A 10,763-nucleotide genomic window follows, 5' to 3' on the forward strand; every position below is an offset into this window, starting at 1 on the left:
AAAACAACCAAACAAAAAACCCAAGCACAAAAAAACTTAGAGAATGCTATCTGTAAGCATCAGTTCCCTGAGGACCTAGGCTGCCATGGAGGAACAGAGAATGGATGTGGGGTGGTGCACAAATGGAGAAGAACGCACACCCTGAGTCTCACTCTAGTGAATTCTGACCTTTCTTTAAGAAAAACTACCCAATTTTGGAATCTTTCTTGACATGTCCAGGCTGTCTAGAGCTCTAGGACCTTTATAACTCCCAGCCACAGCAGGCTTTACATTCCCTAGAGTTTTTCTTCTGCCGAAACAGAAGAACAGAACTATGGCATATAGTTTTCAATCCAGCTTCTGCCTTAGCACAGGTGAATGACAGAAAACAGTGACATTGCATATCCCTAATGCCAGTGCACAATGGGGCACAATTCTCACTGGGCATAGGGAACACATTGCCTTTAGGAAGGTATAAGAGAACCTCAGGGTGGTGGTAGTGTACATTTGAAAAAGCCCCGCCTTTCCAACTTGGACGCGGCAGAATGGCTCCCGCAAAGAAGGGTGGCGAGAAGAAAAAGGGCCGTTGCCATCAACGAAGTGGTAACCCGAGAATACACCATCAACATTCACAAGCGCATCCATGGAGTGGGCTTCAGGAAGCGTGCACCTTGGGCACTCAAAGAGATTCGGAAATTTGCCATGAAGGAGATGGGAACTCCAGATGTGCGCATTGACACCAGGCTCAACAAAGCTGTCTGGGCCAAAGGAATAAGGAATGTCCCATACCGAATCCATGTGAGGCTGTCCAGAAAACGTAATGAGGATGAAGATTCACCAAATAAGCTATATACTTTGGTTACCTATGTAACTGTTACCACTTTCAAAAATCTACAGACAGTCAATGTGGATGAGAACTAATCGCTGATCGTCAGATACATCAAATAAAGTTATAAAATTGCCAAAAAAAAAAAAAAGTAAAAGCTCCTACAAATGATTCTCATAAACTTCTGTGCTTCTCTGAGAATGACTGTGCTAAAAGCTTTAACCAGGATCTCTTGATGACAGGATCTTTCTCTTTCTGAAACGAAGGGTAGAGTTTCTCTTTCTGAAAGGGAGGGTAGAGTTTTCATCAAAACATTCAAGCTTCTACACGTGGCAGTAGCGAAAATGCTTGGGAATTCAAATTTGTATCTCATTTTAACTGTGTAATCTTGGGCAAGACAGTTAATGTCTCTGAGCCTCAGTATCTTAATCTATAAAGAAGGCATAATTATACCTACCTCCAAGGGTTGCTAAGAATAAGTCAGCTAGAAGTGCTTTGTAGGTGGAAAAATTCTAGATAATTGTTATTTATATTATTGTTATCTTGACGTCTTTTCACATATGGGAAAAGCTGGCTTTTTATTCCCTGCAGTCAGCTTAAAACTGAAAGACATAAAATCATTTATAGAATAACTCTAGTCTGAATCCTTTGCATTGATCCATTACCAATCAGAAGGTGGCATATTTTGAAGTCCTGAGCTTATGTAGATATGGGTTTTGAGTTAATGTATAACTCCTTTTAAAATTACAGACATTTCTAGCTTCCTTTGAGTTCTACAAACTAACAGTTCAGGCACAGACACTTTTCTCATTTTTTATTTCAAACTTCAAAATATATTTATGATAATAAACTAAAAGTAAAATTGTCAGGTTGCCAGGTAATGAGATTATAGGTGAATCCACACTCCCAGTTTGCCTTAATATTGTTAAATTACTTCTATAACTAACAAGGGAAACATTCATTTAAACCAAACATGGTAAGTTTTTGTAATTTATTTCCCTTTGTAAAAGCTGTATAGATATATGTTTATTGTAACAAACTTAAAAAATTAAGAAACATTGTACCTGTGGACTTATTCTTCAAAAATAACAATATTTTGAAGCTACTTTCATTCCTTCTTTCCCCTTCTGATGGATATATTTTAATAGTTGTGAACATTTTCATGTTCCATTTTCCTTCTACCTTACAACATAAATATTTCACATTGTTACTACAAGATTTCCTTGATAATTTTAATGGCTATGTAACAGTTCATCAGATGGGTATATCTTAACATTAGACATTTAGGTGATTTGCTTCCACTAGATATTAATATATAGTAAATTAAATAATAACAAGAACAAGGAAGTTAAAAAAAGAGGAAATTCTCCTTGTTTTTTTACAACTTCCTCATGGCTTACCTGGATCTCCTCCATGTCTCATTAAAATTTAACTAATTATTTCATAACAGCACGTAGAAATTCTGGCAATGTGATAGACATATTCATTTTACTCCTGACCACACAGACAAAGCTGTGTACCACGATGACAGAGGCCAGCAAGCCAGAGGCATGTGTTATTTTTGGAACTTCTCTAGAGAAAATGTGAACTCAAAAGTCTGGGCTTAACAACTGTTCCTGTTACACACATACACAAACACACTCACAGATGTTAAATATTGGGATGCTAGATGGCTTGTTTTCATTATGCAAAGACATTTCTCTCTTTCCCATGATGTCTAAAATAATACTATGAATTCCAAGAATCATGGAAAGTTAGGAAGTTTGGAGATTATTTATATGGGATTTTTAATATATGACATGTCTGCTATGCTAAACACATGGCAGACATTATTGACCAATTGTTCTTTCCTGAGACAACTTCAGACTCCTTCCCAGCGTAACACTACCACACTCATGACCAATCCTTCACAAATGGTTCAAGAGAGCAAACCTGTTCACCATCGAGAGCTCTTCAGACCTCTTACTTCATGGATAAGGAAACTGAAACACTTTAGATTCCGGGCAGAAAAAATAATGCATCTGCTTGGCTTGTTGAGTGTATGTAGAGCTTTACATATTAAAAGGATGCCCAGGTGATCTGAAAGCACCCTAAGCTTGAGAAGCACTGATCTAGACTGAATGGAGGATGCCACAGGTACAGACAGGTCCAGAGTGAGGTTGTCCAGCAGCTGTGGGCAGGACCCCAGGGGAATCAGTACCTTGGAGAGGGCATCCCATATGGTGAGCTGTGGTTTTCACTTCATAGTTTCAGAAACTTCATTTAGTTAATTACACAGAGATGATTAACCCATAGGAGACCAGGTTTTACTAATGAAACTGAAAAGGCATTGATGTGCAAGCCAGAATTCCTATTTTGGTACAAAAAAACCCCTGTTAGAATCATCCTTTGCGTCATACACGGCTGCGGGGGTATTTTTTCTGGCAAGTACCTTCATGCAGCTACCTAAGGTAAAGGCCCAGAGATGCCTTCGTCAACATAGAATGATAGCAATGACAGTAGGTATTTCTGAGGGCTGTTTTTTTTGTGTTAGAGTTATTTCTCCTTCAAGATGCTGGATAAACATGAAGAAATCCTCGCTAATACATTGCCTTTGAAAACCTTTTACTAGGCCTGGCACGGTGGCTCATGCCTGTAATCCCAGCACTTTGGGAGGCCGAGGTGGGCAGATCACGAGGTCAGGAGATCGAGACCATCCTGGCTAACACGGTGAAACCCCGTCTCTACTAAAAATACAAAAAATTAGCCGGGCGTGGTTGTGGGCACCTGTAGTCCTGGCGGGCGCCTGTAGTCCCAGCTACTCGGGAGGCTGAGGCAGGAGAATGGCGTGAACCTGGGAGGCAGAGCTTGCAGTGAGCCAAGATCGCGCGCCACTGCACTCCAGCCTGGGCGACAGAGCGAGACTCCGTCTCAAAAAAAAAAAAAAGAAAAAGAAAAGAAAACCTTTTTCTAAAACAATCCTTGGCCAATGCCAGCTATGTTTCAGTGAGTTTTCTTTTCTGTCAGTTTCATTTCAGTCATCTTCCTGAGGATATTTACCAATTTCTCCAGTTTCAGGAGCGATATCCTTGTAAACTATTTCATAGAGGTACCTGCTTCTGTAGCTATTTAAACTCCACTGTTTATTGATTCTTCTTAACTTTATTCTCTAAATTCACCTAAATTCTAGGTGCTCTGTCCTGTGGCTCCCAGCAATGACTACTTTAGTCAAATCTTCGTTCCCCAGCTGATGGGAGGCAAACTGCTTAACCTGTACATATTTGTTACTTTTTTGAACAGTGGGGGTGAGGAAGTTGAAAGAACTTACAAAAAGAGTCAATGCCTTCATTGTAAATGTATTTGGAGCGAACAGAATCAAGATGTTCTTAAATCAAAGTCATTATTCTCTGCCAGATGGGAAAAGGCACAGTCTTATGGTTATGAAGAGCTAGGTTGGGTCTGTATGGTGCTGTAAACTCCACCTAAAGCCAGACTTCTTTGTTTGCCAAGAATAGCTATCACAGACTAAAATGCTAAAACGCAATTGGGGATGCTGTCAATCTGCTTGACATGCATCAATTGCGAACATCTCATACCCCTGGTAGAGGGGGCACATTCTACTTCTCTAACACAAGGGAGTGGGAAGGCATGGTTCAGGAAAGCTGCACATATTACAGTATATATATTTCCGTAATCAAAAGACAACCCTTACTGTATTACATTATTGGACAATTTGAAAAAACTTTTAATGCTTTGCTGTTCTTTTACTCTGAATTCCTCTAGAACACAGTTACATGCCTACCACTTATTACATGAGGAAATCCATAATATGGGAGCTCTTATTTAGCTTCCAAATGGTCTCAAATCAGATCCAAAATTTAAGAAGGAAATAAGAATCAGTGATTATGTAACATTAGCCAAATGTCTTTCCCAAGCTGAGGCCGACTTTACATTTGTTAGGGGCCCAATTCCATTAATGGTGCTTTCTTATTCAGCAAGGTAGAGACATGGATTACTTAGCCAGTGTTTTAGAACTGTGAAAACTGTACTGTACACACAACTGAGGACTGTAAGGGGATCTTGCTTCATACTCAGTCACTGGCTGCAGCAAAGGAGACTCAAGTGAGACCATACAGCAAGGACTTTGCAAAGCTAAAAGTACTAAATACATGCAAGGGGATTTGCAGCTAAATAAAATGTTTTTATACCTCCAGCTTCCACTAAGCTGTCCAGGGACAAGTGAATTCCTTTTCTCCAGCTGCTTGAAGAAGTGTGTTGTCTAAAGCATTGTTCCTGGCCACTGTATTTATAGTAGAATTGTCTTCTCCTACTATTCTCAACATGTTTGCTTTTTCATTTTTGAGGAAGCAGTTTTAGAATCTGAAGTCGGACCTGTACCTTGACTGTCCTCTTCACATACAATGATGCTCAGCCTCTCCCTGTTACTTCATCTCTTGTTATGAAATTCCGACCCAATTTAAGTTTGCGTGCAAGTTTCAGTTTCTTCATAAAGTAAGCACTCTGAATTCTTAATAGCATTTTAACACTTATTATCTGATCTAAGCAATTGAGCCTGATTATATGCTGTTTTATCTTGCTTTTTAATGGTTCCGTGTGCATAAGGCTCTTCAACAAAACTGTACATTAGTTAAAAGTAAGAGTTTCTAATGCCTCTTCAATGCTATATTGTTTCAATTGTGTTTTTATTGTAGCTGTAGAAACCATATTTCTTTTTCTTTTTCTTTTCTTTTCTTTCTTTTTTTTTTTTGATATGGAGTTTCGCTCTTGTTGCCCAGGCTGGAGTGCAATGGTGTGCTCTCAGCTCACCGCAACCTCCGCCTCCCGGGTTCAAGCAATTCTCCTGCCTCAGCCTCCCGAGTAGCTGGGATTATAGGCATGCACCACCACACCTGGCTAGTTTTGTATTTTTAGTAGAGATGGGTTTCTCCATGTTGTTCAGGCTGGTCTTGAACTCCCGACCTCAGGTGATCTGCCTGCCTTGCAATGGCACGATCTTGGCTCACTGTAACCTCCAACTGCTGGGTTCAAGTAATTCTGCCTCAGCTTCCCAAGAAGCTGGGTTTATAGGCACATGCCACCATGCCCAGCTAATTTTTGTATTTTTACTAGAGAAGGGTTTTGTCATGTTGGCCAGGCTGGTCTCAAACTCCTGACCTCAGGTGATCCGCCCGCCTCGGCCTCCCAAAAGTGCTGGGATTACAGGCATGAGCCACCGCACCCTAAAAACCATATTTCATACATAAGATAATCAGACATGAATTGAACTCAAGGTCTGTCAATGGGGCAGAATATTTGGAATCTGGGTTACTCTGGGAAATCCAGGAGACAGTGTTATTTTATTTATGGTGCCACTATATACCCTTGTTATAGCCACACATCTATCTGCCCTGCTAGATCTTTAGCAACCTGAGATTAATAAAAGTAATATTTATCTTTGTGGTACCAGTGCCCACTATTGTTGTCAACAATGTTATCCATTGTTAGCTTTCTTTTGGTGCTTCTTCTGTGCCAGACACTGTACTAAGTACTTTACATGAATCATCTAATCCTCACAAACTTTATCTTCATAAGATAATAAGGTTCAGTTATCTCCATTTTAAGAATGAATACTCACTGGTGCATAAATAGTAGGCACATAATGAATTTTAGACTAATGAATGAATTGATGCTGAAATGGTTGGTGCCTAAGACATTGCCATGGGAATATTCTTCTTGCTCCAACTAGAAAGATGACTTAGAGACTCAGATCACTTCTTCACTTTTTAAAGGTAGATTAGGGAATCTGGGTGTTCATTTTGATTCTCACTTACCTGTGTGGCATTTTCTATTGAAATAGTTATTGGTTTGTCCACATTCACTAATACCTCAGTGTTAGAAATTGTCAACTTTCCTGTATTAAATTGATATATTTGTGAAGGAATTATTGTTTAGGGATAAATGGGAGAGAATAGAAAAGACTAGGGAGAATAAAGTTGTGGAAACATTTATGTCATTGTTATATGTATTTAAATATACCTTTTACCAATGGGGTTCCTGATCCATTTAGTGAAATATAAATTGAAATTAAATATATGAATTAGAAATTGAAATTTTATATAAAAGAGAAGGAAGAAAAAAGTTTAGAAAATTGATTATTTCATGTCCTTTGTAAGCAGAAATTATGTGACAGACTCAGTGAGTATTTCAGGGGAACAGAATTTGCAAATAATTTAGTTTAATGGGTATAATTGTCAACTGATAATTTACTCTGCTGGATAAAAAGTAGATGATACATTTCAAAGTTACAGCAGCCTAGGCCATATAATTCTTGTGAAATATCCCCTGGGATTACTCAATAGGGGAAAAAAAGTAAATTTTGAAGCAGTGCAAAATGCTATTCCATGTAGAGTACTCAAAACTCTACATGAGCAAGGACTTGTCAAACATTTCATGACCTCATGACAGTTTATTTTATTTTTTAATTTTTTGTACTTAAAACTTTTAAGTTCATGGCTACATGTGCAGGTTTGTTACGTAGGTAAACTTGTGCCATGGGGGTTTGTTGTACAGATTATTTCATCACCCGTGTATTAAGCCTAGTACCCATTAGTTATTTTTTCTGATCCTCTCCCTTCTCCCACCCTCCACCATCCAATAGGCCCCAGTGTGTTGTTGTCCCTCTGTATGTGTGCATGTGTTCTCATCATTTAGCTCTCATTTATAAGTGAGAACGTGTGGTATTGGCTTTTCTGTTCCTGCATCAGTTTGCTAAGGATAATGGCCTCCAGCTCCATCCATGTCCCTAAAGGACATTATTTTGTTCTTTTTTAAGTATTCCATGGTATATATGTACCATATTTTCTTTATATAGCCTATCATTAATAGGCATTTAGGTTGATTCTATGTCTTTGCTGGTGTGAATACTGCTGCAATGAACATACATGTGAATGTGTCTTTATAATAAAATATTTATATTCCTTTGGGTACATACCCAGTAGTGGGATTGCTGGGTGGAATGATATTTCTGTCTTTAGGATCTTGAGGTATCACCATACTGTCTTCTACAATGGTTGAACTAATTTACACTCCCACCAACAGTGTAAAAGCATTCCTTTTTCTCCACAACCTCTCCAGCATCTGTTGCTTTTTGACTTTTTAATAACAGCCATTCTGACTGGTGTGAGATAGTAACTCATTGTGGTTTTTGATTTGCATTTCTCTAATGAATAGTGATGTTGAGCTTTTTTTTCATATGTTTGTGACTTCTTATATGTCTTCTGAAAAGTGTATGTTCATGTTCTTTGCCCACTTTTTAATGGGGTTGTTTGATTTTTCTTCTTGTAAATTTGTTTAAGTTCCTTATAGATGTGGATATTAGACCTTTGTCAGATGCATAGTTTGCAAAAATTTTCTCCCATTCTGTAGGTTGTCTGTTTACTCTGTTGATAGTTTCTTTTGCTGTACAGAAGCTCTTTATTTATTTATTTATTTATTTATTTATTTATTTATTTTTTTTTTTTTGAGACGGAGTCTTGCTTTGTCGCCCAGGTTGGAGTGCAGTGGCGCGATCTCGGCTCACTGCAAGCTCCACCTCCCGGGTTCACGCCATTCTCCTGCCTCAGCCTCCCGAGTAGCTGGGACTACAGGTGCCCACTACCACGCCCGGCTAATTTTTTGTATTTTTAGTAGAGACGGGGTTTCACCATGTTAGCCAGGATGGTCTCGATCTCCTGACCTCGTGATCCGCCCGCCTCGGCCTCCCAAAGTGCTGGGATTACAGGCGTGAGCCACCGTGCCCGGCCCAGAAGCTCTTTAATTTACTTAGATCCCATTTGTCAACTTTTGCTTCTGTTGCAATTGCTTTTGGCATTTTCATCATGAAACCTTTGCCCGTGCCTATGTCCTGGATGGCATTGCTAGGTTGTCTTTTAGTGTTTTTATAATTTTTGGGTTTTACATTTAAGTCTTTAATTCATCTTGAGTTGATTTTTATATGTGGTGTAAGGAAGAAGTCCAGTTTCAGTCTTCTGCATATGGCTAACCAGTTATCCTAGCACCGTTTATTGAATAGGGAATCCTTTCCCCATTGCTTGTTTTTGTCAGGTTTGTCAAAGATCAGATAGCTGTGGGTGTGTGGTCTTAGTTCTAAGCTCTTATTAGTTCATTCTCACATTGCTATAAAGACATATCTGAAGTTGGGTAATTTATAAAGAAAAGAGGCTTAATTGACTCACAGTTCTGCATGGCTGGGGAGGCACCAGGAAACTTACAATCATGGCGGAAGGTGAAGGAGAAGCAAGGCACATCTTACACGGCAGCAGGAGAGAGAATGAAGGGGGAAGTGCCACACTTTTAAACCATCAGATATCATGAGAACTCACTATCATGAGAACAGCAAGGGGGTATCTTTCCCCATGATCCCGTCACCTCCCACCAGGCCCCTACTCTGACACATGGGGTTTACAATTTGAGATGAGATTTGGGTGGGGACACAGAGCCAACCATATCAGTTCTCTATTCTGTTCCACTGGTCTATGTGCCTGTTTTTGTACCAGTACCATGCTGTTTTGGTTACTATAGCCCTGTTGTATAGTTTGAAGTTGAGTAGTGTGATGCCTCCAGCTTTGTTCTTTTTGCTTAGCCTTGGCTACTCAGACTTTTTTGGTTCCATATGAATTTTAAAATTTTTTTTATTCAGTTCTGTGAAGAATCTCAATGGTAGCTTAAAAGGAATAGCATTGAATCTATAAATTGCTTTGGGCGGTATGGCCATTTTAACAATATTGTTTTTTCCTATCCATGCGCATGAAATGTTTTTCCATTTGTTTGTGTCATCTCTGATTTCCTTGAGCATTATTTTGTAGTTCTCCTTGTGGAGATCTTTCACTTCCCTAGTTAGCTGTATTCCTAGGTATTTTGTTCTTTTTGTGGCAATTGTGAATGGGAGTACATTCCCAATTTGGCTCTCGGCTTGACTGTTGTTGGTGTATGGGTGATTTTTGCACATTGATTTTGTATCCTGAGGCTTTGCTGAAGTTGTTTATCAGCTTAAGGAGTTTGCGACTGAGACTATGGGGTTTTCTAGATGTAGGATCATGTTGCTTATGACAGTTTATTGAATGGAAGTCTCATATGTCATAGTATTATATAACCTGGAGACACATTGCTTATTGTGATTAAATTTTCTCTGGAGAAAAGAAATATAGCGAATTAGAAAATGTTATTCCCTGCTCATTGGAAAGGGACTAGTTCTCAGTCATAGGGACACTTGTGAACTACTGAAGAAAAATGAGGATGGAGAATTACTTGTTTTTTGAGGTATGCTCTATCTGAGGTCAGCTTGGCTTTGCCTTATCACTTTCAGTTTGAGGGTGTGGATTAATTGTCTCAGTCTAGGCTCTATGAGGAGAACCCACATTTTCATGCTTTTTTATCCTCCTCTAGGTTTCAACTTTCTTGCTAAGTTTGGCCTCATCTGGGCCTTCCTTTAGAAGCCCAGTGTGCTATCCATTGCATGACACAGCCTGGGCCTTCCTTTATAATCCTGGTGATCTGAGCTCTGAAATGAAACTTTTGCAAGCCCACCACTTGGGTTGCATATGGTGAGAACAGCCCTTTCCAAGACTCAGCCAGCACCAAACTGGCTTTTGACAGATCATGAGCTGTACCAGGCCTTGATAGATGTCAAAAAAATCCCAGCCACTTTTGGTTGGCTGGCATCACAGTTGACTGTGACAGGTAAGTCACTGAGTGTTGCCTTGCTGAGGAAGAAACATGATATAAGAAAGTAAATGTGTTTGTTAACACTGATCTGGGGAGGATAGGTAAGAATAACAACTGAGGTGAATGTGGAGCTTAGCTGCTAAGGGAATTTTTATACTTATTAAGAAATGTAGGCTGGGCATGGTGGCTCATGCCTGTAATCCCAGCACTTTGGGAGGCCGAGGTGGAAGGATCACTTGAGCTCAGGAATTTGTGA

At 39.4% G+C, this 10,763-nt stretch overlaps 1 pseudogene; it reads left to right on the forward strand.

The window, feature by feature from the left end:
• The first annotated feature begins 505 nt into the window (after positions 1 to 505).
• On the forward strand, positions 506 to 936 carry LOC101147917 (large ribosomal subunit protein eL31-like; annotated as a pseudogene).
• The last annotated feature ends 9,827 nt before the right edge of the window (positions 937 to 10,763 follow it).

This window comes from Gorilla gorilla, chromosome 15 (genome assembly GCF_029281585.2).
Source record: "Gorilla gorilla gorilla isolate KB3781 chromosome 15, NHGRI_mGorGor1-v2.1_pri, whole genome shotgun sequence".
NCBI lineage: Eukaryota > Metazoa > Chordata > Mammalia > Primates > Hominidae > Gorilla > Gorilla gorilla.